Source organism: Hemiscyllium ocellatum, unplaced genomic scaffold (genome assembly GCF_020745735.1).
Source record: "Hemiscyllium ocellatum isolate sHemOce1 unplaced genomic scaffold, sHemOce1.pat.X.cur. scaffold_268_pat_ctg1, whole genome shotgun sequence".
Lineage (NCBI taxonomy): Eukaryota > Metazoa > Chordata > Chondrichthyes > Orectolobiformes > Hemiscylliidae > Hemiscyllium > Hemiscyllium ocellatum.
In genome coordinates, this window is record NW_026868164.1 from 838,766 (window position 1) to 866,764 (window position 27,999).

Genomic DNA, 27,999 nt, shown 5'->3' on the forward strand with positions numbered 1-27,999 from the left:
CAGGCTTGTTTGTATGTTTAGGGATGATTGCTCCTGTAGCTAAGTTCTTGGTTCGCGTGTGTTGTCTTCCTGTAGACGCTGTTTTGAATATTACCATTGACTGTTCGCTCTACTGTGATACCTAGAAATGGCACTTTGCTGTTGTTCTCCTATTTTGTGAATTTTATGCCAGTAAGGAGATTGTTGATGGTGTTGTAGGTTTCCTCTAATTTGTTTCAGTTTTTGATGACTGTGTCATCGCTGTAGCTGACCCAAAGTTTGGGTTGGGTCGTTGGAAGGGTTGTTTGTTCCAGTCTCTGCATTATTGCTTCTGCTAGGAATCCTGATACTGGTGGTTTCATGGGTGTTTCATTGATTTGTTTGTAGGGCTTGTTACTGAATATGAAGTGGGAGGTAAGGCACAGTTCCATGCGCTTGACAGTGCTATCTTTGCTGATGAAGTTGGTGCTGTGTTTGTGTCTTTGGTTCTTCGAATAGTTTCTTCAGTTTTCTTTGGCCACGTTGATGTTAATGGTTGTGAACCGGGCTGCTTTGTCAACTGACATCATTATTCCATCCTCTTCTATCTTCGGGTCATTGATGTTCAGGAATTCTTGGGTGGAGTAAATGGAGTGGCGTGAATCTTCGACTTGGTGTTTTAGTCTTCAGTGGAGGCCTTTGACTGGTCTGTATATTGGTGTTCCAAGTAGTGAGACTATGGCCTGAGGGGGGCTCCTGGTTTGAAGAGGAGGAGAACAACAACAAAGTGCCATTCTTAGATGTCACAGTAGAGCGAACAATCAATCGGGAACTTCAACTAGCATCTACAGAAAAACAACACACACAAACCAAATACTTAACCACAGAAGCAATCATCCCAACACCCACAAACGAAGCTGCGTCAGGACATTATTTCAACGAGCCATGACACACTGCAGCACAGAGAAATTAGGAAGAGCACAAGAGAAATACGTATATAGTGTATTTTAGGAGAACGGGTACCCAATAAACCCAGTCCACCGATTTCTCAGTGATGCTTCCAAGCTGACTCTCAAAAATTCGGTTTGTCCTCCATTCTTTCCTGTTTGTTTTTTGTGCGTTTTGAAAGCTTTTGGAATCCTCTGACTGAGTATTGGAGTTGGGAAGTTATGTTGTGGTTGTAGAGGACATTGGTTAGACCACTTTGGGTTAATATTGAGTGCAATTCTGGTCTCCCTCCTATCAGAAGGATATTGTGAAATTTGAAAGGGTTCTGAAGCACCAATGGGTCCACAGAGTGGAAAAGGCCCTTCTGCTGCCCTGAGTGTGGGAAGGCCTTCAGTGATTCCTCTGCCCTGCTGACGCACCAGTTGTTTCCACACCGGGGAAGGCTGTTCTCCGGCCCTAAGTGCGAGATGGCCTTCAGCGGTTCTTCTCACCTGCTGAGACAACAGTGGGTCCACACTGAGGAGTGGCCGTTCTTCTGCCCCGAGTTCAGGAAGTGCTCTGCTCTTTCTTCCGACCTGCTGGCCCATTGCTGGGTCCACATGGGGGAGAGGTCGTTCAGTTGCCCTAAGTGCAGGAAGGCCTTCAGCAATTCCTCAGCCCTGCTGAGGCACCAGTCCGTCCACACCGGGGATAAGCTGTTCTCCAGCCCCGAATGTGGGAAGGGCTTTACCCGCTCCTCCACACAGCTGATGCACCAGCTGGTCCACACGGGGATGGGGGTGGGGTGGAGGGAGGAGGCCATTTTGCTGCCCTGAGTGCGGGAAGGCCTTCAGCAATTCCTCCTCCCTGCTGAAGCATCAGTGTGTCCACACTGGGGAGATGCCCTTCAGTTGGCCCGAGTGTGGGAAGAGATTCATGTTTTCCTGCAACTTGCAGAAGCACCTGAGCGGGCACCAGTGCTCCCAGCAATCAGATCCTACCGGTGACGCTGCCTTGGGTCACCTCCCAGGACTGAACCTTCTGGCAGTTCTGACACTGGGTGCAGTGGGAGAGTAGGTGGGCTGTTTTTGTTTTCTGCTGGACTGCAATTGCCTCCCCCACACCCAACAACCACTAGGACTAGGTTAATTTAGGATATCAGGTCAGCATGGATAAGTTGGACGAAAGATCTGTTTCCATGTTGTACGTGTCTCTGACTACTGGTCCTGATGTAAGTTTAAAATAGACTCCAAGTAACTCGGAATTTTTCAATCTTGTTGAGCTCGCCTCCTGAAAAGTTTCAGATGAATGCCTCTGAGCGATCCTGTTTAAACATGCTAAGTTAGACAAAATATCCCATCAACTGCTGCTGCAAATGTGTTGCTGGTCAAAGCACAGCAGGCCAGGCAGCATCTCAGGAATAGAGAATTCGACGTTTCGAGCATAAGCCCTTCATTCCTGATGAAGGGCTTATGCTCGAAACGTCGAATTCTCTATTCCTGAGATGCTGCCTGGCCTGCTGTGCTTTGACCAGCAACACATTTGCAGCAGTGATCTCCAGCATCTGCAGACCTCACTTTTTACTCGAAAATATCCCATCAAGTTCAACACAAACGCAGAATTGAAGAAGTCAGAAGTCAGAACACCAAGGGGACCAAAACTGGTCACAATATTCCAGGTGCAGCTTCATCCACGTACTGTATAACTGCAACATAACTTGCCAACATCTGTACTCAATTCCCTAACTGATGAAGGCCAGTGTGCTGAAACCTTTCTTCACTGCCTTGTGTACCGATGTTGTCAGAGATATAGGATCGACTTTAAACTGATCCACAATCCGGCTGCTGGGAGCACAGAAGCAGAGTAGTGCTGCGTGAGTGTGCTGGGCAGATAACCTTGAGGTCGATGGCTAAAAACCATGTGATGTCTCTGTAAGCTGCTTTCATTTGCAAAGATGCTCTGTTCTGTATCTTGCCTTTGCATCTGTTTCCCAAAAGCTTCTTCAATGGAGGAGTGGCAGCTGGAGCCCAGGGGTTCAACAACCCCCCGGAACTGGAGGAAGGTCCAAGCACCAAGAAGCGGGGGGTAAGGCTGGAGGCTGGATTTGCTCAAGGCTTGCATTTTTTACTCATTTAAATGGTACCTACTGTATGGGGCTATGGTTTACATTAAAACTGGAGGGTCATATCAGAGTGTTTATATTTAGCAGTAGTAGTTGGTAAAATACATTCTCTGGAGGAGCACCTTCTATGATGCTGCATTTCTTGCCTTCTGCCCTTCCTCCATTTCTTATCTCCCATCTTGATTTTAGATTTGTTTGGTCAAATTTAATTTCATATTAATCAGACTTGGTATTCACTGTGTGCTATTAATTTGTTTGTTCGAATATTGTAAGTCAAAATTAATGGTGTAATTTCATTTCTGATGTCAGAGTTTGACATTGAATGTGCAGGTGTGAATACCAGTAAGTTGTGAAAATAAATCAAGAACTTGTGGTTTTTAACAAAAAGAGCAGTTCGCTGATATTCATGGCATTGTCTCATTTGGGAGTGATGATTCAAATCTGACCAACAAACCGTTTCATGCAGTCACACAATTTAATTAAAATTTTCTTTAATTTAATGAAAGAAAATAACTCTGGCAGGCTAAGATTTATGCAATCTATTCATAAGTTAATGGCCATTGCTAGCAATATGGTCTCATCCACATTGGGGACACTGGATGCCAACAAGCGTAACGTTTCAGGGAACAACTCTGGGACACTGACACTAAACGACCAACGGCCCTGTGGCTGAACACTTAAACTCTCCCTCCCATTCCACCAAGGACATTCAAGTCCTGGGCCTCCTCCACTGCTAAACTCTTGCTCCCCGATGCTTGTAGGAAAAACACCTCATCTTCTGTCTTCGGAACCTCCAACCACATGGGATCAATGTAGATTTCATCACTTTCCTCATTTCCTCACCCGTACCTTGTCTCAGATCCAACCTTCCAATTCGACACCAATCTCTTGACCTGTGAAACCTGTCCACCTTGCTTCTCACCTATTTGCTCCACCCTCATCTCTGACTTATCACCATCAATTGCTGCCTCCATCTATCTATTGCACTCCCAGCTACCTTCCCTCCAGCCCCACTTCCTTCCCATTTATCTCTCAGTCCCCTTGGGCCACCCTTTATTCCTGATCAAGAGCTTATGCTCTAAACCAAGACTGTGATGAAGCAACATCCTCAATAAATAGGAAATAGCTCCCATGTCAGATTTCATCCCCTCTTCTGTTTCCCAGTTCTTTCAGAAATAAGAAAATTATTTTTCTTCCACTAGAAAGTGGTCTTCCACTTTGCGCTGTCTGAAGTGTTATGCCACACCATTACTTCAGCCACCTTTTAAGAATCCTTTCAACCTGTTTTTCTAACAATTGTGGAGGTGACCAAAAGCAAGAATTTCACTCCTCCTTAATGCCCCATTTCTCCTCCTATGAGCCATTTTGTCATGTTGTCTATGTTACAAGCAGCCGAGTGCACTTGGTTTCTGAATTGAAATTGGCCATTGAAGTGAACAGGATTAATATTTATCGATGGCTAACTGTGTTTGCACTAACTGTTATTATCCACCAATACCATGTCTTTTGTTCCACCAAAACTGGAAATAATGATCTGTGTTTATATTGCAGTTGGGTGTAGAAAATCATCCCAGCGATCTTCACGTTATTATAGTTTACTGAGGCCATAACAGCATTGCGCGGCAGTTTGATGTGACTAAACCTTGCATGGAAAGAATGTAGATTGATGAGAAGTCAAAATGGCAGAGTCTCGAGCCACAATCGATCTGTCTGGCTTGATTATATGAGTGGCGGCTCTTCAAGAGCAACTTCCACTCCATCACTTCAACCAGCAAGAGGAGATAAGTGTGAACACAACATTCCAACTGTGACAAATACGCATTGCTTCGATGTTATTGATCAAAATCCTGGAACTCGCTCCTGAACCTTCATTATAGACCACATCATATTTGTGAAGCAATTTAAGAGGCAGCTCATCACCACTTTTTCAAGGACAGTTTGGGAAGACTTGCTGGCCTAGCCAATGATATTCACATGATATTGGAGACAGTCTAACCGTATGGATACATGATTGGCTAACCAATGATGCAGCAGGGATAAGAGGCATGTTCAGGATCGCAACTTGTAACTAGCAATGTGGCACAGGGATCAGTGTTTTACAATTATTATTTACAAAAATTATTTACAATATGTATATGAATTACTTGGATAAGTGAAGTGAATATACTATTGCCAAGACTGCAGTAGAGACAGTTGATGGGAATGCAGGTGGTGAGGATGACATGGAGAGGGATATCGACAGGTTAAGCAAAAGGTTTGGGCCTTTTAACTAAGGGAAGATATACTGGCATTGGAGGCAGACTAGAGAAGGTTGACCAGGACGATATCAGGAATGGAAATAATGTCTTATAAGGAGAAATGAATAGATTGGGCTCGTGATTATTAGAAGTTAGAAGATTTCGAGGTAACATTATTGTCACAAACAAGATTCTGAGGAGACGCGACAGGCTAGATGTGGGAAAGGTTACCCTTGTGGGTGAGTTTAGAACCTGAGGGAATAACTTGCAAATAAGGGATTGCATGTTTAGGACAGTTGTTGAACCTGGATTGTTAAGTGCATTCAAAACTAACATTTTTTTTAATCAGAAAGGGAATTGAGGATTATGGGGAAACAGCAGGAAAGTGAAGTTGATGTTTCCCAGAATAATAGTGGGAGACAAAGTGCGACATCCCATGAATAAATAAAGGAAAATATTCAGGAGAACACTTTCATTTAAGGGAAGATTGGGATCCAGTGATAATGATTGAGCAACCTAGAGATCAAGGTCTTCTGAGAACACAAATTGAAATCGTATCATGGCTTCTGGTAGAATTTATGTTCAACTAATTAAAAGATCTGGAAGTGAGAGTTTCTCTCGGTCTGGGCAAACAGGAAACAGTTATTCACTAAAATAATGAATTGCAGATGTTGGAGATCAGCAACAAAAGGCAAAATTGCTTGGGAAACTCAGCAGGTTTGGCAGAATCTTTGGAGAGATGTTTTGAATCCAGTCAAGTTTTGAAGGACCACTGGACTCAAAGCAGTAACACTGTTGTCTCTTCATAGATGCTACCAGAACTGTTGTGTTTCTCCAGAAACTTTCTTTTTTAAGGCAGGAAACCTACCATTCATGAACCCTGCATGCATGTATGCATGTGCGTGCACACACACACACACATACCCCTTGTGACTCCAGACCGACTATAATGTGGTTGACTCTCAACTGCCTTCTAGCATGTAGTCACAATTACTCTGTCCAAGGGCCATGAGGGTTAATGAGCAAATGTTGGATGTGCTCACAATTATCACATCCCACAAAATATTTTCTCATAACTGAAGAAAAACATAGATTCATGAAGGACAGCCAAAACAAACTGCTATGTGAAAGTCATGCCCAACTAACCTGATTTGCTTGTAGTTATATTTTTTTTAAATCCTCTTCAGAGAGGACATTGATTACACCACTGTTGGAATACTGCATGCAATTCTGGGCTCTCTGCTACAGGAAGGACGTTGTGAAACTTGAAAGGATTCAGAAAACGTTTACAAGGATGCTGACAGGGTTGGAGGGTTTGAGCTACAGGAAGAGGCTGAATCGACTGGGGTCATTTTCCCAGAATTTTTGTAGGATGAGGGGTGACTTTATAGATGTTTATAAAATCATGAGGGCATGGATAGGGTAAATTGAAAAGGTCTTTTCCCTGGGGAGGGCGAGTCCAGAACTAGATTGCATAAGTTTAAAGTTATTGGCAAATGGAGTTTAATATAGCTAAGTATGAGGTCTTACATTTTGTATAGTCAAACCAAGGTCGGATTTACATGGTGAATGGTAGGACCTTGAGTGTCGTTGAACAGAGAGATTTTGAAGTTCAGGTTTTGGCACACTGGACTTCATCAGTGATGGCATTCAGTATAAGATACCAAATTAGAGGAGATACATGCACCAAATATTAACGTCTACCAACAAGCACCAAATCTTTTTCATATGCAGCATTTTGAACCAAGAGATCTCGTGTTACGGGTTTTTAGTTCCTAGAAAATGAAGTCGTGGGTAGACAGGGTGGTGTAGAAGGCTTTTGGCATGCTTGTTTTCATTGGTCAGAACATTGAGCACAGGAGTTGGGACATCTTGTTGCAGCTGTCACACATGCCACACAACAACGAATCGCATGGCCCTGTCCCCCCTCTGACTGGTTGTCACTTTGAATATCTGGGGGAAGATTAGACCCACACTCCTGTGTTTGGCTCATATGTACTTATCCAAATAATTTTAAACATTGTAACATTACCTGCATCCACCACTTCCTCTGACAGTTCATTCCATACCTTCAATGTAAAAGAGGTTCCCCTGCCCTAGTCCATTTTAAATCTTCTCCCTCTCATCTTAAAAATATACTCCAAAATTTTGAACTCCCTGGTTATTCAACTTATCTTTGTCCCTTATGATGTAACAAACCTCCATAACCTCCACCCACAACCTTCTACACTCCAGTGAAAAAAAGTCCCAGCCTATGCCGTCTATAAATCATTCTGGCAACATCATAGTTAAAAAAGGTGAGCTTTAAGAATTGACTGAAAGGGCAGTGAAGATTCAACCAGCTGACAGCGGATCTGAGATCACATGTAGATCAGATCAGATCAGGTTTGGACAGCAGGAAACCAGATAAGATTTTTACAACAAACCACAACGGTTTCATCATTAGACTTTTAATTCCAGATTTCTATTGAATTCAGATTCCACCATGTGCCATGGCAGGTTATGAACCCAGGTCCCCAGAACATTACTTGGGTGAATAGTCTGCTGACAATAAAGTCGGCCATTGCCTCCCCTGAACACATTGGCATATTGTGTTATTGTGTATAGAGGAAACAGAGGAGCAAGAGGTTTCAGCAGCTGCTAAGTTGTTGATATTACACAAGGGAACATCAGCGCTCTCAGTAATGGCACATACTGAAGCCAGGACACTGTATCAGAGTTGAGGGCTCGGGAACCATAAGCAATAGGAATAGGAAAATGCCATTCAACCCCTTGAGCCGACTTCTCCATTCAATAGAATTGTGGCTGATCTGACATTCCCCACATACACTCTCCTGCCCTTTTCCTGTAACTATTCATCCCCCAACTGATCATGAATCTATCGATCCTAGTTTTAAATGTAACATGAAGGCTGTCAACAGAGTTACTGGGATGGAGGAAGGGTGGCCTCAGGTCGAACTTGGGGACGAACACAATGCCTTCACACTTCACAATATATAACTAAGGGAATTTTTATAGTTTATAGTTAAAAATTCCTGAAGAAGGGCTCATGCCCGAAACGTCGATTCTCCTGCTCCTTGGATGCTGCCTGACCTGCTGCGCTTTTCCAGCAACACATTTTCAACTCTGATCTCCAACACCTGCAGTCCTCACTTTCTCCTCGTAAATTACAGAAGAAACCTAGCACAAAATACCAAAATGTGGAGCAAAAGCTTCCATCAACACCCTCTGTCTTCTACCTTCTAGCAAGTTCTGTATCCAAATGGCTAGTTGTCCCTGCATTCCATGCGATTAAACCTTGCTCACCAGTCTCCCATGAGGACCCTTGATGAACGCCTTCCTGAAGTCCATATAGATCACGTCCATCGCTCTGCCCTCATTAGTCCACATTGTACTTCTTCAAAAACTCAATCATGTTCGTGAGACATGATTTCCCAAGCATAAAGCCATGCTGGCTATCCCTAATCAATTTTTGCCTTTCCAAATACATGTAAATCCTATCTCTCAGGATTCTCTCCAAAACCTTGCCCTTCACGGATGTCTGGCTCACTGGTCTATAGTTCCCTGGCTTTTCCTTACCACCTTTCTTAAATAGTGGCACCATGTTAGCCAACCTCTAGCCTTCCGGCACCTCACCTGTGACTATTGATGATACAAATGTCTCAGTGAGAGGCCCAGCAATCACTTCCCCAGTTTCCCACCGAGTTTTAGTGTACTCCTGATCAGGTCCTTAGGATTTATCCACTTCTATGCTTTTCAAGATATGCAGCAATTTCTCATCTGTAATATGGACATTTTTTCAACATGTCACCATCTACTTTCTCACATTCTATATCTTCCATGCCCTTGTCCATAGCAAACACTGATGCACAATATCCGTTCAGCATCCACCGACCCCCACCCCCATCTCCTGCAGCTCCACACAAAGGCCGTGTGTGGAGGGGCCCTATTCTCTCTCTTGTTATCCTTTTGTCCTCAACGTATATATAAAAAAAACCCTTTGGGTTACCCTTAACTCTATTTTCCAAAGCTATCTCATGTCCCCTTTTTGCCCTCATGATTTCCCTCTTATGTATGCTCGTACTGCCTTCATACTCTAAGGATTCACTCTATCGCTCTGTCGATACCTGATACATGCATCCTTCTTTATCTTAACCAAAATCTCAATTTCTCTAGTCATCCAGCATTCCCTACACCTACCAGCCTTTCCTTTCACCCTAACAGGAACATACTGTGTCTGGACTCTTGTTATCTCATATTTGAAGGCTTCCCATTTTCCAGCAGTCCTTTAACCTGCGAACAACTGCCCCCAATCAGCTTTTGAAAGATCTTGTCTAATACCTGAGTCTTCATCCAATTTAGAACTTCAACTTTTAGATCGGATATATTATTTTCGATCACGATTCTAATGTTAATAGAATTATGGTTGCTGACACTTAGGTTTTGCACCCTCGCCAGTCTGTACATCCACATTTAGAATTAGAAAATTTCCTTGTACAGACTCAACAAATTCCTCGATTTGGCGGATAATTAAATGGGCAGGAGTTATACCTGGGGTCAAATCTTCCTTCATTCCCATCAACCCAACCCCATTCCCACCCCAATAGTCCAACGGTACTTTCCCCTGCAACCGCCGAATGTGTGACACCAGCCCATTCACCTGCACCCTCCTCACTCTCCAAAGGCCCAAACTTACCTTCCAGGTGAAGTGGCACTTTACCTGCACTTCCCACAACCCAGTCTACTGCATTTGCTGCTCACCTTGTGGTCTCATCTACAATGGGGAAAACGAAGCATAAACTGGGTGACTGCTGCACAGAACATCTACGTTCTGCCCGCAAAAATGACCCTGAGATTCCAGTTGCCTGCCAATTCCACACCCCACCCTATTCCCTGGCCGACATCTCTGTCTCAGGTTTTCTGTAGTGTCCCAGCGAAGCTCAGCACCAGCAGAACGAAGAGCACCGAATATTACACTTGGAGACAATCCATCCCTCCGGTCCCAATATCGAATTCAGTAATTCTAGGGCCTGAACTCCATAGTGTCTCGTCCCTTCCATACAAACCAAGCCTTGTTATCACATAGTCTGTCATTACACACTACATATTCTTAGCCACGAACAGTCTCCATTCACCCTCCCACGCGGATCGTTATCAACTCCCTTTCCTGTTCAACAGTTCTTCCCTCGCTTTAGGGTCTGTCCTAATTTATGATTTACTGCATCCGCCTTCCTCCCACAATATCTCCTGCATATAAACTAACGTTTTCCCAATCACCATCAATTCTATGGAAGGGTCACCGGCAACTACTGTTTTTTTTTTGTTTCTGATCTACAGCATCCACAGTTCTTTCAGCTTTTTATTGAGGTGGAGTTGGAAATTGTTTCGAGAGACAGAATGAGAGGGAGGAGAGACAGAACAGACATGAACTGTTGATCTCCGTTGTTACTCATAACATAAAATCATTGTAGTGCGATCAATTCCCTTAAGCATGAATAGAGTTCCTGAGCTGTCTGTGAGCTTGTGGCACAATGGTAGCGCGTCTAACTCCAGACCAGAAAATTGCGTGTTCAAATCGCATCAAGCTGATTGAAGCTGAAAATGTGTTGCTGGTTAAAGCACAGCAGGTTAGGCAGCATCCAAGGAACAGGAAATTCGACGTTTCGGGCCAGAGCCCTTCATCAGGAATGAGGAGAGTGTGCCAGGCAGGCTAAGATAAAAGGTAGGGAGGAGGGACTTGGGGGAGGGGCGATGGAGATGTGATAGGTGGAAGGAGGTCAAGGTGAGGATGATAGGCCGGAGTGGGGTGGGGGCGGAGAGGTCAGGAAGAAGATTGCAGGTTAGGAGGGCGGTGCTGAGTTGAGGGAACCGATTGAGACAATGTTGGGGGAGGGGAAATGAGGAAACTGAAGAAATCTGAGTTCATTCCTTGTGGTTGGAGGGTTCCCAGGCGGAAGATGAGGCGCTCTTCCTCCAACCGTCGTGTTGTTATGTTCTGGCGATGGAGGAGTCCAAGGACCTGCATGCCCTCGGTGGAGTGGGAGGGAGAGTTAAAGTGTTGAGCCACGGGGTGGTTGAGTTGGTTGGTCCGGGCGTCCCAGAGGTGTTCCCTGAATCCTTCCACAAGTAGGCGGAATATAGAGGAGGCCACATCGGGTGCAGTGGACGCAATAGATGATGTGTGTGGAGGTACAGGTGAACTTGTGGAGGATATGGAAGGATCCCTTGGGGCCTTGGAGAGAAGTAAGGGAGGAGGTGTGGGCGCAAGCTTTGCATTTCCTGCGGATGCAGGGGAAGGTGCCGGAAGTGGAGGTTGGGCTGGTGGGGGATGTGGACCTGACGAGGGAGTCGCGAAGGCAGTGGTCTTTGTGGAACGCTGATAGGGGAGGGGAGGGAAATATATCCCTGGTGGTGGGGTCCGTTTGGAGGTGGCGGAAATGACAGCGGATGCTACACTGTATACGGAGGTTGGTGGGGTGGTAGGTGAGAGACAGTGGGGTTCTGTCTTGGTGGCGGTTGAAGGGGCGGGGCTCAAGGGCGGAGGAGCGGGAAGTGGAGGAGATGCGGTGGAGGGCATCGTCGATCACGTCTGGGGGGAATCTGCGGTCCTTGAAGAAGGAAGCCACCTGGGCTGTACGGTATTGGAACTTGTCCTCCTGGGAGCAGATGCAGCGGAGACGAAGGAATTGGGAATATGGGATGGCGTTTTTACAGGGGGCAGGGTGGGAGGAGGTGTAGACCAGGTAGCTGTGGGAGTCAGTCGGTTTATAGTAGATATCTGTGCTGAGTCGGTCGCCCGAGATAGAAATGGAAAGGTCGAGGAAGGGGAGGGAGGAGTCTGAGACAGTCCAGGTGAATTTGAGGTCGGGATGGAAGGTGTTGGTAAAGTTGATGAACTGTTCAACCTCCTCGTGGGAGCACGAGGCAGCGCCGATACAGTCATCGATATAACGGAGGAAAAGGTGGGGTGTGGTGCCAGTGTAGTTGTGGAAGATGGGTGACTGTCTGTGAGGAGTTTGCACATTCTCCCAGTGTCTGCGTGGGCTTTCTCTGGGTGGTCCTGTCCAAAGATATGCAGGTCTGAGGTTTGATGAAGGCCTTCCTGCACTTAGAGCAACTGAACAACCTCTCCCCCATGTGGACCCACCAGTGGGCCAGCAGGTCAGAAGAAAGAGCAAAGCCCTTCCTGCACTCGGGGCAGAAGAACGGCCTCTCCTGGGTGTGGACCCACTGGTGTCTCAGCAGGTGGGAAGAACTGCTGAAAGCCATCTCACACTCAGGGCATGAGAACAGCCGTCCCGGGTGTGGACCAACTGGTGTGTCCGCATGGCAGAGGAATCACTAAAGGCCTTCCCGCAATCAGGGCAGTAGAAGGGCCTCTCCTCTCTGTGGACACATTGGTGCTTCAGAACCCTTTCTAATTTCACAATATCCTTTTGATAGGAGGGAATCCAGAATTGCACACAATATTCCAAAAGTATTCCACAATATTCCAGTGTCCTGTCCAGCCACAACGTAACTTCCCAACTCCAATACTCAAGTCAGAAGATTGCGGAAGTTTTTAAAACTCACAAAATCAAACATGAAAAAATGGAAGGACAAACCGAATTTTTGAAGTCAACTTGGAAGCATCATTGAGAAATCGGCGGACTGGATTTATTAGGTACCTGTTCTCCTTAAATACACTATATACATCTTTCTCATCGGCTCTTCGTTGTTCACAAAACCAAGCTGAGTATCCTTGATCACATTATTCCTATCCAGATGTTAATAAATCCTATCCCTTACAATTCTCTCTGAGACTTTGCCCACAACAGAAGTGAGACTCACCGGCCTATTGTTACTAGGGTTATCCCTACTCCCGTTCTTGAACAAGGGAACCACATTTGCTATCCTCCAGTCTTCTGGCACTATTCCTGTAGACAACGAAGTCATAAAAATCAAGGCCAATGGCTCTGCAATCTCCTCCCTTGCTTCCCAGAGAATCCTAGGATATATGCCATCAGGCCCAGGGGACTTAACTATTTTCACCCTTCCCAGAATTTCCAATACCTCTTCCCTACATACCTCAAAGCCATCCATTAAAATTAATTGTGACTCAATATTCACATCGGCAACAATGTCCTGTTCCTGAGTGAATACTGATGGAAAGTATTCATTCAGTGTCTCCCCAATCTCTTCGGCCTCCATGTGCAACTTCCCACTACTATCCTTGACTGGACCTATTCCTACCCGAGTCATTCTTTTATTCCTGACATACCTATAGAAAGCCTTTGGGTTTTCCCTAAACCTACCAACCAGGGACTTTTCATGTCCCCTCCTTGCTGCTCTTAGCTCTCTCTTTAGATCCTCCCTGGCTACCTTATAACTCTCAATCGCCCCAATTGAACCTTTCACGCCTCATCTTGACATAGGCCGCCCTCTTCGCTTTAACAAGGGATTCCAATTCATTATTAAACCACGGGTCCCTCACACGACCCTTTCCACCCCGCCTGACAGGTACATACTTATCAAGGACACTCAATAGTTGCTCCTTGAACAAGCTCCACATATCGATTGTGCCCTTCCCTTGAAGCCTACTTTTTCAAGCCACGCATCTTAAGTCATGCCTCACCGCATCATAATTTCCCTGCCCCCCGCTATAACTCTTGCCCTACAGTGCACACGTAACCTTCTTCATCACCAGAGTAAAAGTCACCGAATTGTGGTCACTGTCCCCAAATTGCTCACCTACCTTCAATTCTAATACCTGGCCTGATTCGTTACCCAGAACCAAATCCAGTGCGGCCTCACCTCTTGTTGGCCTGTCAACATATTGTGTCAGGAAACCCTCCTGCACACATTAGACAAACACCGACCCATCTAAAGTACTCGAGCTATAGCTTTCCTAGTCAATATCTGGAAAGTTAAAGTCCACCATAACAACCACCCTATTACTTTCACTCTTCTCCTGAATCACCCTTGCAATCCTTTCTTCTACGTCTCTAGGGCTATTAGGCCTGCAGAAAACTCCTAACAGGGTGACCTCACTTTTCCGATTTCTAACCTCAGCCCAAACTACCTCAGATGGCGAGTTTTCATCCATCGTCTTTCCACCGCTGTAATACTATCCTTGACAAGCAGTGCCACACCTTCCCCTCTTTTACCCCCACCTCTGACCCTACTAAAACATTTAAACACTGGAACCTGCAACAGCCAATTCTGTCCCTGTTCTACCCATGTCTCCGTAATAGCCACAACATCGAAATCCCGGGTCCCAACCCACGCTGCAAGTTCACCTATCTTATTTCGTATACTTCTCGCATTGAAGTATATACACTTCAAGTCACGTTCCTGTTTAGAGGCATCCTCCTTCGAGATTGATGCCATGTTCCTAACCTCCCTACACTCAAGGTCCTGCACCCTAAAGCTACAGTCTAGGTTCCCATGCCCCTGCAGAGTTAGTTTAACCCCCCACCCCAAAGAGCACTAGCAAACGTCCCACCAAGGATACTGGTGCCCCTCAGGTTAAGGTGTAGACCATCCTGTTTATAGAGGTCCCACCTTCCCCAGAAAGAACCCCAGTTATCCAGATACCGGAATCCCTCCCTCCTGCACCATCCCTGTAGCTACGCATTTATCTGTTCTCTCTCACTATTACTCAACTCGCGATCAAGTGGCATGGGTAACAAACCAGAGACAACAACTCTGTTTGTTCTAACTCTGCGCTTCCAACCTAACTCCCTGAAAGTATGCATAACATCCTCATCCCTCTTCCTATCTATGTCGTTGGTGCCAATGTGGACCATGACTTCGGGCTGCTCTCCGACCCCCTTAAGGAGCCGGAAAACACGATCAGAGACATCACGCACCTGGAGGCAACATACCAATCGTGAGTCTCTCTCGTCCCCACAAAACCACATGTCTGTGCCCCAAACTATCGAGTCCTCAATAACTATTGCTCTGCTCTTTTCCAACCTTCCCTTCTGAGCATTGGGAACAGGCTCCGTGCCAGAGGCCTGAACCCCACTGCTTACCCCTGGTAAGTCGTCCCCCACTACAAGTATCCAAAATGATACACTTGTTCTTCAGGGGAACGACCGCAAGGGGTCGCTGCACTGGCTGCTATCTCCAAGTACCCCTCACTATCACCCATCTGTCTGCAATCTTTGGAGTTGCTACTTCCCTAAAGCTCCGATCCATGACCCCCTCTGCCTCCTGAATGATTCTAATTTCATCCAACTCCAGCTCCCGTTCCCGAAGACGGTCTTGGAGGAGCTGGAGATGGGTGCACTTCCTGCAAGTGTAATCTGCAGGGACGACCATGGCATCCCTCAGCTCAAACATGTTGCAAGAGGAACATTGCACTGTCTTCGCTGCCATCCCTCTAAAAGTAACCTTTAAAAAAAACTAGGTCTGAAGAATAGAACAAGCAAAATGCAGCTTACCATAACGGATCTTATTATAAGGTTAGAGGAGGAGGGTGGGTGGGAGGGACTACCCCTGTAGTGCCTCGGGTTACTCTCCTGCGCGCATTTATAGGAAGAAAGACCTACCCAGGTTAGCTTGATGGACACAATGGACACAAAAAAGTTACCTTGATGGATGCACCGGTGAAAGTCTTCTTACTGCTGCAGCCCAGGTTCGATTCCCGGGCAGCGAGGCCATTTTCAGCAGAGCTACAAGGATGGCTTTATGTCTCCCTGGTGGTCTAGTGGTTAGGATTTGGCGCTCTCGCCGCCGCGGCCCGGGTTCGATTCCCGGTCAGGGAAGCTGTTTTTAGCTGGCCTACGGGCTGTCCATTCTTCTGAAATGCGCTTTACAGTTGTTTATTGATCTTCACCGTACCTGGGTGCTGCAGTGTGATGTCGCTCGTTCAAATCGCATCCTGATGCAGATTTGTTTGTATGTGTTGGGATGATTGCTCCTGCAGCTACAAACGAGTGAACAGTCTTCACTCTCTCGACGGAGCAGGTCGGGGCTGCTTGGCAGTGTGTTTGTAGACGCGGTTACGTGTGTTTTACAGTTTAAATTTAATTTTTCTTGTATCCATCAATGTAAGTTTCTGTGTCCATTGCTCCCGATGCGATCTCTATAACATTGGGGAGACAGGAGAGTCAAGTCACATCTCCGGGACTCTCCTGCGCGCAATTATAGGAAGAAAGACCTACCCAGGTTAGCTTGCGCTACACCAGCTTCCGGGTCCACTCCGCGCCTTTCTGCAATAAAGGCGCGCAGGAGAGTCCCGCAGATGTGACTTGACTCTAAGTCTCCCCAATGTTCACGCGATCGCATCGGGAGCAATGGACACAAAAAAGTTACCTTGATGGATACACCGGTGAAAGTCTTCTTACTGCTGCAGCCCAGGTTCGATTCCCGGGCAGCGAGGCCATTTTCAGCAGAGCTACAAGGATGGCTTTATGTCTCCCTGGTGGTCTAGTGGTTAGCATTTGGCGCTCTCACCGCCGCGGCCCGGGTTCGATTCCCGGTCAGGGAAGCTGTTTTTAGCTGGCCTACGGGCTGTCCATTCTTCTGAAATGCGCTTTACAGTTGTTTATTGATCTTCACCGTACCTGGGTGCTGCAGTGTGATGTAGCTCGTTCAAATCGCATCCTGATGCAGATTTGTTTGTATGTGTTGGGATGATTGCTCCTGCAGCTACAAACGAGTGAACAGTCTTCACTCTCTCGACGGAGCAGGTCGGGGCTGCTTGGCAGTGTCTGTTTGTAGACGCGGTTACGTGTGTTTTACAGTTTAAATTTAATTTTTCTTGTATCCATCAATGTAAGTTTCTGTGTCCATTGCTCCCGATGCGATCTCTATAACATTGGGGAGACAGGAGAGTCAAGTCACATCTCCGGGACTCTCCTGCGCGCATTTATAGGAAGAAAGACCTACCCAGGTTAGCTTGCGCTACACCAGCTTCCGGGTCCACTCCGCGCCTTTCTGCAATAAAGGCGCGCAGGAGAGTCCCGCAGATGTGACTTGACTCTAAGTCTCCCCAATGTTCACGCGATCGCATCGGGAGCAATGGACACAAAAAAGTTACCTTGATGGATGCACCGGTGAAAGTCTTCTTACTGCTGCAGCCCAGGTTCGATTCCCGGGCAGCGAGGCCATTTTCAGCAGAGCTACAAGGATGGCTTTATGTCTCCCTGGTGGTCTAGTGGTTAGGATTTGGCGCTCTCACCGCCGCGGCCCGGGTTCGATTCCCGGTCAGGGAAGCTGTTTTTAGCTGGCCTACGGGCTGTCCATTCTTCTGAAATGCGCTTTACAGTTGTTTATTGATCTTCACCGTACCTGGGTGCTGCAGTGTGATGTAGCTCGTTCAAATCGCATCCTGATGCAGATTTGTTTGTATGTGTTGGGATGATTGCTCCTGCAGCTACAAACGAGTGAACAGTCTTCACTCTCTCGACGGAGCAGGTCGGGGCTGCTTGGCAGTGTCTGTTTGTAGACGCGGTTACGTGTGTTTTACAGTTTAAATTTAATTTTTCTTGTATCCATCAATGTAAGTTTCTGTGTCCATTGCTCCCGATGCGATCTCTATAACATTGGGGAGACAGGAGAGTCAAGTCACATCTCCGGGACTCTCCTGCGCGCAATTATAGGAAGAAAGACCTACCCAGGTTAGCTTGCGCTACACCAGCTTCCGGGTCCACTCCGCGCCTTTCTGCAATAAAGGCGCGCAGGAGAGTCCCGCAGATGTGACTTGACTCTAAGTCTCCCCAATGTTCACGGGATCGCATCGGGAGCAATGGACACAAAAAAGTTACCTTGATGGATGCACCGGTGAAAGTCTTCTTACTGCTGCAGCCCAGGTTCGATTCCCGGGCAGCGAGGCCATTTTCAGCAGAGCTACAAGGATGGCTTTATGTCTCCCTGGTGGTCTAGTGGTTAGGATTTGGCGCTCTCACCGCCGCGGCCCGGGTTCGATTCCCGGTCAGGGAAGCTGTTTTTAGCTGGCCTACGGGCTGTCCATTCTTCTGAAATGCGCTTTACAGTTGTTTATTGATCTTCACCGTACCTGGGTGCTGCAGTGTGATGTAGCTCGTTCAAATCGCATCCTGATGCAGATTTGTTTGTATGTGTTGGGATGATTGCTCCTGCAGCTACAAACGAGTGAACAGTCTTCACTCTCTCGACGGAGCAGGTCGGGGCTGCTTGGCAGTGTCTGTTTGTAGACGCGGTTACGTGTGTTTTACAGTTTAAATTTAATTTTTCTTGTATCCATCAATGTAAGTTTCTGTGTCCATTGCTCCCGATGCGATCTCTATAACATTGGGGAGACAGGAGAGTCAAGTCACATCTCCGGGACTCTCCTGCGCGCAATTATAGGAAGAAAGACCTACCCAGGTGAGCTTGCGCTACACCAGCTTCCGGGTCCACTCCGCGCCTTTCTGCAATAAAGGCGCGCAGGAGAGTCCCGCAGATGTGACTTGACTCTAAGTCTCCCCAATGTTCACGCGATCGCATCGGGAGCAATGGACACAAAAAAGTTACCTTGATGGATGCACCGGTGAAAGTCTTCTTACTGCTGCAGCCCAGGTTCGATTCCCGGGCAGCGAGGCCATTTTCAGCAGAGCTACAAGGATGGCTTTATGTCTCCCTGGTGGTCTAGTGGTTAGGATTTGGCGCTCTCACCGCCGCGGCCCGGGTTCGATTCCCGGTCAGGGAAGCTGTTTTTAGCTGGCCTACGGGCTGTCCATTCTTCTGAAATGCGCTTTACAGTTGTTTATTGATCTTCACCGTACCTGGGTGCTGCAGTGTGATGTAGCTCGTTCAAATCGCATCCTGATGCAGATTTGTTTGTATGTGTTGGGATGATTGCTCCTGCAGCTACAAACGAGTGAACAGTCTTCACTCTCTCGACGGAGCAGGTCGGGGCTGCTTGGCAGTGTCTGTTTGTAGACGCGGTTACGTGTGTTTTACAGTTTAAATTTAATTTTTCTTGTATCCATCAATGTAAGTTTCTGTGTCCATTGCTCCCGATGCGATCTCTATAACATTGGGGAGACAGGAGAGTCAAGTCACATCTCCGGGACTCCCCTGCGCGCATTTGTAGGAAGAAAGACCTACCCAGGTTAGCTTGCGCTACACCAGCTTCCGGGTCCACTCCGCGCTTTTTTCCAATAAAGGCGCGCAGGAGAGTCCCGCAGATGTGACTTGACTCTAAGTCTCCCCAATGTTCACGCGATCGCATCGGGAGCATTTGTAGGAAGAAAGACCTACCCAGGTTAGCTTGCGCTACACCAGCTTCCGGGTCCACTCCGCGCTTTTTTGCAATAAAGGCGCGCAGGAGAGTCCCGCAGATGTGACTTGACTCTAAGTCTCCCCAATGTTATAGAGATCGCATCGGGAGCAATGGACACAAAAAAGTTACATTGATGGATGCACCGGTGAAAGTCTTCTTACTGCTGCAGCCCAGGTTCGATTCCCGGGCAGCGAGGCCATTTTCAGCAGAGCTACAAGGATGGCTTTATGTCTCCCTGGTGGTCTAGTGGTTAGGATTTGGCGCTCTCACCGCCGCGGCCCGGGTTCCATTCCCGGTCAGGGAAGCTGTTTTTAGCTGGCCTACGGGCTGTCCATTCTTCTGAAATGCGCTTTACAGTTGTTTATTGATCTTCACCGTACCTGGGTGCTGCAGTGTGATGTAGCTCGTTCAAATCGCATCCTGATGCAGATTTGTTTGTATGTGTTGGGATGATTGCTCCTGCAGCTACAAACGAGTGAACAGTCTTCACTCTCTCGACGGAGCAGGTCGGGGCTGCTTGGCAGTGTCTGTTTGCAGACGCGGTTACGTGTGTTTTACAGTTTAAATTTAATTTTTCTTGTATCCATCAATGTAAGTTTCTGTGTCCATTGCTCCCGATGCGATCTCTATAACATTGGGGAGACAGGAGAGTCAAGTCACACCTCCAGGACTCTCCTGCGCGCCTTTATTGGAAAAAAGCGCGGAGTGGACCCGGAAGCTGGTGTAGCGCAAGCTAACCTGGGTAGGTTTTTCTTCTCCTGCGCGCCTATATTGGGAAAAAAACTACCCAGGTAAGTTTGCGCTACACCAGCTTCCGGGTTCGCTCCGCGCTTTTTTCGAAAAAGATATTTAAAGTTAAACCGTGAAACAAACGTAACCGCGTCTACAAACAGACAGTGCCAAACAGCCCTTACCTGCTCCGCGGAGAGAGTGAGGATTGTTCACTCGTTTGTGGGTGTTGGGATGATTGCTTCTGTGGTTAAGTATTTGGTTTGCGTGTGTTGTTTTTCTGTCGACGCTAGTTTGAAGTTCCCCATTGACTGTTCGCCCTACTGTGACATCTAGGAATGGCACTTTGTTGCTGTTCTCCTCCTCTTCAAACCAGGAGCTCCCCTCAGGCCACAGTCTCACCACTGGGAACACCAATATACAGACTAGTCAAAGACCTCCACTGAAGACTAAAACACCAAGTCGAAGACTCACGCCACTTCAGTTACTCCATCCAAGAATTCTTGAACACCAAAGACAACAAGATAGAAGAGGATGGAATAATACTGTCCTTTGGCATACAGCCCTGTTCACATCCATTAACATCAACGTGACCAAAGAAAACTGAAGACAATACTTTAAGAACGAAAGACACAAACACCAAACAGCACCAACGTCATCAGCAAAGATAACACTGTCAAGCTCGTGGAGCTGTGCCTTACCTCCCACTTCCTATTCAGTAACAAGACTAACAAACAAATCAACGGAACACCCATGAAACCACCAATATCAGGATTCCTAACAGAAGCAATAATGCAGAGTTTCGAACAAACAGCCCTTCCAAAGATCCAACCCAAACTTTGGGTCGGCTACAGTGATGACACTTTTGTCATCACAACGTGAAACAACTTAGAGGAAACCTACAACACCATCAACAATCTCCTTACTGGCATAAAATTCACAAAAGAGGAGAACAACAAAAAGTGGTGTTGTTCTAGATGTCACAGTAGAGCGAACAGTCAATGGTAAATTGAAAACCGCGTCTACAGGAAACAACACACGCGAACCAAGTACTTAAGCTGCAGAAGCAATCATCCCAACACATTTCAACCAGCTACTTCACACTGCAGCACCCAGGAATGACGAAGATCAGGAAACAACGATACAGCGCATTTAAAAAGAATGGATAGCCTGCAGACCCGCGGAAAATTGCTTCCCTGACCGGGAATCGCACCCGGGCCGCGGCGGTGAGAGCGCCAAATCCTAACCACTAGACCACCAGGGAGACATAGAGCCGGCCTTGTAGCTCTGCTGAAAATGGCCTCGCTGCCCGGGAATCGAACCCGGGCTGCAGCAGTAAGAAGACTTTCACCGGTGCATCCATCAATGTAACTTTTTTGTGTCCATTGCTCCCGATGCGATCTCTATAACATTGGGGAGACAGGAGAGTCAAGTCACACCTCCGGGACTCTCCTGCGCGCCTTTATTGGAAAAAAGCGCGGAGTGGACCCGGAAGCTGGTGTAGCGCAAGCTAACCTGGGTAGGTTTTTCTTCTCCTGCGCGCCTATATTGGGAAAAAAACTACCCAGGTAAGTTTGCGCTACACCAGCTTCCGGGTTCGCTCCGCGCTTTTTTCGAAAAAGATATTTAAATTTAAACCGTGAAACAAACGTAACCGCGTCTACAAACAGACAGTGCCAAACAGCCCTTACCTGCTCCGCGGAGAGAGTGAGGATTGTTCACTCGTTTGTGGGTGTTGGGATGATTGCTTCTGTGGTTAAGTATTTGGTTTGCGTGTGTTGTTTTCCTGTCGACGCTAGTTTGAAGTTCCCCATTGACTGTTCGCCCTACTGTGACATCTAGGAATGGCACTTTGTTGCTGTTCTCCTCCTCTTCAAACCAGGAGCCCCCCTCAGGCCACAGTCTCACCACTTGGAACACCAATATACAGACTAGTCAAAGACCTCCACTGAAGACTAAAACACCAAGTCGAAGACTCACGCCACTTCAGTTACTCCATCCAAGAATTCTTGAACACCAAAGACAACAAGATAGAAGAGGATGGAATAATACTGTCCTTTGGCATACAGCCCTGTTCACATCCATTAACATCAACGTGACCAAAGAAAACTGAAGACAATACTTTAAGAACCAAAGACACAAACACCAAACAGCACCAACGTCATCAGCAAAGATAACCGAAAGGTTGGTGGTTCGTAACCACCCAGGGACGCTTATTTCGATGCGCTTCCTAGGCTTCGCGGCTGTGTACGCTTTAATGGGGTCAGGAGAATGTTATCCAAACGGAAACCTCCTCTATAAAGGGGTTTCTGAGTTGTATTATTGTCTAACGTAAGGGACTGCGGATGCTGAGAACCCGAGACAAAAAAAGAAACTCGGCAGGTTTGACAGCACCTGTCGGAGAAAACGGAATTCTGAAATGCTGTGTCTGATTCGCTTTCCATAGATGTTGCCTGACCTTCTCCGTTCCTCCTGAAATTTCTAGATTTGTTTTTAACTGAAAGTTCATTTCATCTTTTGCGATGAAACACCTAGACTCGCAGTGTGCAGATATTTAACCCTTTCGAATCACTAAAGTGAATGGATTCAAACAAACTCTGCGATGATTCACTCTTTGTCAGCTCCACAGACAGACAGATCTGGGAAGTGAAGCTGTCAGTGTGGTTCTGTATTCGTGGGCCGAGTGGTTTATGCGATGGACTTGAAACCCATTGCGGTTTCCCCACGCAGGTGTGACCCCTGCCGACTACAAAATGAGAAATGTCGCCGAAAAGAAAGGGAGCTTGCTCCCCGGCTTCTTCTTTAAGATTCAAGTCAGTGGAGTGGGAAAACTATTTCACTCACATTGGGACTGGTGGGAATCTGTAACCCACTGCCTGTTCAGGTGGAACAAGCAGATACACGCAGAGCTTCTTTTGAGGCGCTGAGCCAAGTGTCTGGAAATGAGACAAGAACAGTGAGGGGCTGGAAATCGTGATCGAAATGAAGCAGGCACCTGAGGACAAGGGTGTTTCCTTTGCCAGTGAAAGATACTGCTTCACAAAGTTGGGACTGTGGAAGGGAATCAGTGACGCTGATTGTCTTTGGTTGTTGACCTTGTGAATGTTCCCATTGCTGCGCATGTCCGTGTTAGCGTCAGAACTCTGCAGCATGGTGGCGTTAGATACGCACAGGGCCGGGGCGCAATGGATGACGCATCTGTCTCCACCTACCTGTTTGAAATGCAGCTCACAGCTTCTTCACACACCCCAATTAATCTTTCTCATTGTCCTGAAGCCGGCATACTGTTTGAATTCCTGATCTGCGGGAATGAGAATCTTTTCACTGTCTCGCGTCAATAAATGTCCCTCAGAACATCGGAGTCAAGTCACAGCGGAAGCTGAGACAGCCCCACACGCTGCTCACGGGCAAATTTTACTTTCGGGTAAACAATGAGGTCTGCAGATGCTGGAGATCACAGCTGAAAATGTGTTGCTCGTTAAAGCACAGCAGGTTAGGCAGCATCCAAGGAATAGGAAATTCGACGTTTCGGGCATATGCCCTTCATCAGGAAAGGGCATATGCCCGAAACGTCGAATTTCCTATTCCTTGGATGCTGCCTAACCAGCTGTGCTTTAACCAGCAACACACTTTCAGCACATTTTACTTTCCCCAACTCACCGCCCCAACCACTGTGGCTCCTAGGAGTGGAAAGGAAACAATCACCAAAACCCAGTCTTAGCTTTGTGAATCTTCAGAAAATAAGCAAACCTTCATCCCTTCGGATTTTCTATCCTGGGCTGACAGGGATGGGTTTTGTCACTCTTTTGTAGGACATTACAGGTGGATGCTTTGCAGAAAAGCACCACAATTCAATCTGATTAATCAGGATCTGGATGTTTTTGGTGTTTGAATGTAAGTGTGGTACTCCAGAACTTTGTTGTTCACAGTTTATAATACTTTTCTTCCCAGTCCCCTGTATCACTTGTCGAAAATGCTTGTAATACTTTCACGGCTGTTAACTGGAAGGTTGGTGTTTCGAACCCATCCAGGAGGGCTTTATTTGCTGCTCTTCCTCGGCTTTGACAATGTGTGCTTTTAATGGGGCCAGGAAAATGTTCCCCAAACATCTATAGAACATCTATGTTCTGCCTGCAAAAAAGACCCTGAGCTTCCAGTTGCCTGCCAATTCCAACCCCACCCTGTTCCCTGACCAACATCTCTGTCTCAGGTTTGCTGTATTGTCCCAGCGAAGCTCAGGACCAGCAGAACGAAGAGCACCGAATATTCCACTTGGGAACTATACATCCCTTCGGTCCCAATATCAAATTCAATAATTCTAGGGCCTGAAATCCATAGTATCCTCGTCTCTACCACACACACCAAGCCTTGTTGTCACATAGTCTGTCATTACACACTACCTATTCTTAGCCACTAACAGTCTCTATTAACAGTTATTCACCCTCCCACGCAGATCGTTATCAACTCCCTTTCCTGTCCAACAGTTCTTCCCTCGCTTTGGGCTCTGTCCTGATCTATCATTTACTGCATCCGCCTTCCTCCCACAATATCTCCTGCATATAAACCAACGTTTTCCCAATCACCATCGGTTCTATGGAAGGGTCACCGGCAACTACTGTTTGTTTTTTGTTTCTGATATACAGCGTCCGCAGTTCTTTCAGCTTTTAATTGAGGTAGGGTTGGAAATTGTTTCGAGAAACAGAAGGAGAGGTGGAGAGACATAACGCAAAATCATTGTAGTGCGATGACTTCCCTTAAGCATGAATAGAGGCCTCAAATTCTCCACGAGCTTGTGGCGCAACGGTAGCGCATCTGACTCCACATCCGAACGTTGCGTGTTCACATCACGTCAGGCTCATTGAAATCGGTTCCGTATATTTCCAATCAAGGAAGGATTGCGTTCACTCGGGATGTTTGTTATTCCCAGTATTATTCCATCCTCTTCTATCTTGTTGTATTTGGTGTTCAAGAATTCTTGGATGGAGAAACTGGAGTGGCGTGAGTCTTCGACTTGGTGTTTTAGTCTTCAGTGGAGGTCTTTGACTAGTCTGTATACTGGTGTTCCAAGTGGTGAGACTGTGGCCTGAGGGGGGCTCCTGGTTTGAAGAGGAGGAGAACAGCAATAAAGTGCCATTCCTAGATGTCACAGTAGAGCGAACAGTCAATGGGGAACTTCAAACTAGCATCAACAGAAAAACAACACACGCAACCAAATACTTAACCGCAGAAGCAATCATCCCAACACCCACAAACGAGTGAACAATCCTCACTCTCTCCGCGGAGCAGGTAAGGGCTGTTTGGCACTGTCTGGTTGTAGACGCGGTTACGTTTGTTTAACGGTTTAAGTTAACTTTTTTTTCAAAAAAAGCGCAGAGCGGACCCGGAAGCTGGTGTAGCGCAAACTTACCTGGGTAGGTTTTTTTTCCTATAAAGGAGCGCAGGAGAGTCCCGGAGATGTGACATGACTCTCCAGTCTCCCTAATGTTGCAGAGATCGCACCGGGAGCAATGGATACAAAAAAAATTACATTGATGGATGTACCGGTGAAAGTCTTCTTACCACCGCAGCCTAGGTTCGATTCCCAGGCAGCGAGGCAATTTTCAGCAGAACTACAAAAGCCGGTCTCGGTCTTCCTGGTGGTCTAGTGGTTAGGATTCAGTGCTCTCACCGCTGCGGCCCGGGTGCGATTCCCGGTCAGGGAAGCAGTTTTCAGCTTTAGGGAAGTACTAACTCCAAAGGTTGCAGACAAATGGGTGACAGTGAGAGGGACTTGGAGGAAGCAGCCAGTGCAGGGACCCCCTGTGGTCGTTCCCCTCAAGAACAAGTTTACTGTTTTGGATACTTGTCGGGGGAACGACTTACCGGGTTAAGCAATGGGGTTCAGGCCTCTGGCACGGAGCCTGTTCCTGTTGCTCAGAAGGGAAGGGTGGAGAAGAGCAGAGCATTAGTTATTGGGGACTCTCTTGTTTGGGGCACAGATACGCGGTTTTGAGGGGGCGAGGGAGACTCACGATTACTCCAGTTACTCCATCCAAGAATTCTTGAACACCAAAGACACCAAGATAGAAGAGGATGGAATGAAGCTGTCCTTTGACATACAGCCCTGTTCACATCCATTAACATCAACGTGACCAAAGAAAACTGAAGAGACTACTTGAAGAACCAAAGACACAAGCACCAAACAGCACCAACGTCATCAGCAATTTTTTTTTATCCATTGCTCCCGATGCGATCTCTGTAACATTGGGGAGACTGGAGAGTCAAGTCACATCTCCGGGACTCTCCTGCGCTCCTTTATACGAAAAAAAACCTACCCAGGTAAGTTTGCGCTACACCAGCTTCCGGGTCCACTCCGCGCTTTTTTTTTAAAAAAACTAAATTTAAACCGTTAAACAAACGTAACCTCGTCTTCAAACAGACAGTGCCAAACTGCCCTTACCTGCTCCACGGAGAGAGTGGGGATTGTTCACTCGTGTGTGGGTGTTGGGATGATTGCTTCTGCGGTTAAGTATTTGGTTTGCGCGTGTTGTCTTTGGTGTTAAAGAATTCTTGGATGGAGTAACTGGAGTGGCGTGAATCTTCGACTTGGTGTTTTCGTCTTCAGTGGAGGTCTTTGACTAGTGTGTATATTGGTGTTCCAAGTGGTGAGACTGTGGCCTGAGGGGTGCTCCTGGTTTGAAGAGGAGGAGAACAGCAACAAAGTCCCATTCTTAGATGTCACAGTAGAGCGAACAGTCAATGGGGAACTTCAAACTAGCGTCGACAGAAAAACAACAACAAAAAATTTAATTTTTTTTTCAAAAAAAGCACGGAGCGGACCCGGAAGCTGGTGTAGCGCAAACTTACCTGGGTAGGTTTTTTTTGCTATAAAGGCGCGCAGGATGGGTATCGGGTCCTTCGTTCTGGTGAGTTGTTGTCTGCGAGTGGCTGTTGGTTTGTGTGCTGTTATGAGTCCTAGTGGTCGCAGTAGTCTGGCTGTCAGTTCTCAAATGCTCCTTATGTATGGTAGTATGGCTAGTCCTTTGGGTTGCGGTATGTCCTCGTTCCGTTGTCTTTCCCTTCGGCATCTGTTGATGAAATTGCGTGGGTATCCGTTTTTGGCGAATATATTGTATAGGTGTTCTTCTTGCTCTTTTTGCAGTTCTGGTGTACTGCAGTGTGTTGTGGCCCTTTTGAATAGTGTCTTGATGCAACTCCGTTTGTGTGTGTTGGGGTGGTTTCTTTCGTAGTTCGGGACTTGGTCTGTATGTGTGGCTTTCCTGTAAACCTTCGTGATGAATTCTCCGTTCGGTGTTCTCTGTACCATCACGTCTAGGAATGGGAGTTGGTTATCCTTTTCTTCCTCTCTCGTGAATCGGATTCCTGTGAGTGTGGCGTTGATGATCCGGTGTGTGTTCTCTATTTCTGTGTTCTTAATGATTACAAAGGTGTCATCCAACATATCTGACCCAGAGTTTGGGTTGAATTTGCGGTAAGACTGTTTGTTCTAACCTTTGCATTACTGCTTCTGCTATGAGTCCAGAGATCGGTGAGCCCATGGGGTGTTCTGTTGATTTGTTCGTATATCTGGTTGTTGAATGTGAAATGTGTTGTGAGGCACAGGTCCAGTAGTTTAAGTATGCCGTCTTTGTTGATAGGTTCAGCGTCCTGTTGTCTGTTCTGTATGTCCAGCAGGTTGGCTATTGTTTCTCTGGCTAGGGTTTTGTCGATAGAGGTGAACAGTGCTGTTACATTGAAGGAGACCATGGTTTCTTCCTTGTCTATGTGTATATTTCTGATGATGTCCAAGAATT

At 46.8% G+C, this 27,999-nt stretch overlaps 8 non-coding genes across 8 annotated transcripts; 7 read left to right on the plus strand and 1 right to left on the minus strand.

The window, feature by feature from the left end:
- The first annotated feature begins 15,923 nt into the window (after window positions 1-15,923).
- trnae-cuc (transfer RNA glutamic acid (anticodon CUC)) lies at window positions 15,924-15,995 on the plus strand. The gene has a single exon. It is a non-coding gene; the product is annotated as a tRNA-Glu (tRNA).
- A 653-nt stretch (window positions 15,996-16,648) lies between these two features.
- Window positions 16,649-16,720, plus strand: trnae-cuc (transfer RNA glutamic acid (anticodon CUC)). The gene has a single exon. It is a non-coding gene; the product is annotated as a tRNA-Glu (tRNA).
- A 655-nt stretch (window positions 16,721-17,375) lies between these two features.
- On the plus strand, window positions 17,376-17,447 carry trnae-cuc (transfer RNA glutamic acid (anticodon CUC)). Its single transcript has one exon. It is a non-coding gene; the product is annotated as a tRNA-Glu (tRNA).
- A 655-nt stretch (window positions 17,448-18,102) lies between these two features.
- trnae-cuc (transfer RNA glutamic acid (anticodon CUC)) lies at window positions 18,103-18,174 on the plus strand. The gene has a single exon. It is a non-coding gene; the product is annotated as a tRNA-Glu (tRNA).
- A 655-nt stretch (window positions 18,175-18,829) lies between these two features.
- Window positions 18,830-18,901, plus strand: trnae-cuc (transfer RNA glutamic acid (anticodon CUC)). Its single transcript has one exon. It is a non-coding gene; the product is annotated as a tRNA-Glu (tRNA).
- Window positions 18,902-19,709: 808 nt separating this feature from the next.
- trnae-cuc (transfer RNA glutamic acid (anticodon CUC)) lies at window positions 19,710-19,781 on the plus strand. The gene has a single exon. It is a non-coding gene; the product is annotated as a tRNA-Glu (tRNA).
- A 1,617-nt stretch (window positions 19,782-21,398) lies between these two features.
- Window positions 21,399-21,470, minus strand: trnae-cuc (transfer RNA glutamic acid (anticodon CUC)). Its single transcript has one exon. It is a non-coding gene; the product is annotated as a tRNA-Glu (tRNA).
- Window positions 21,471-25,836: 4,366 nt separating this feature from the next.
- On the plus strand, window positions 25,837-25,908 carry trnae-cuc (transfer RNA glutamic acid (anticodon CUC)). Its single transcript has one exon. It is a non-coding gene; the product is annotated as a tRNA-Glu (tRNA).
- The last annotated feature ends 2,091 nt before the right edge of the window (window positions 25,909-27,999 follow it).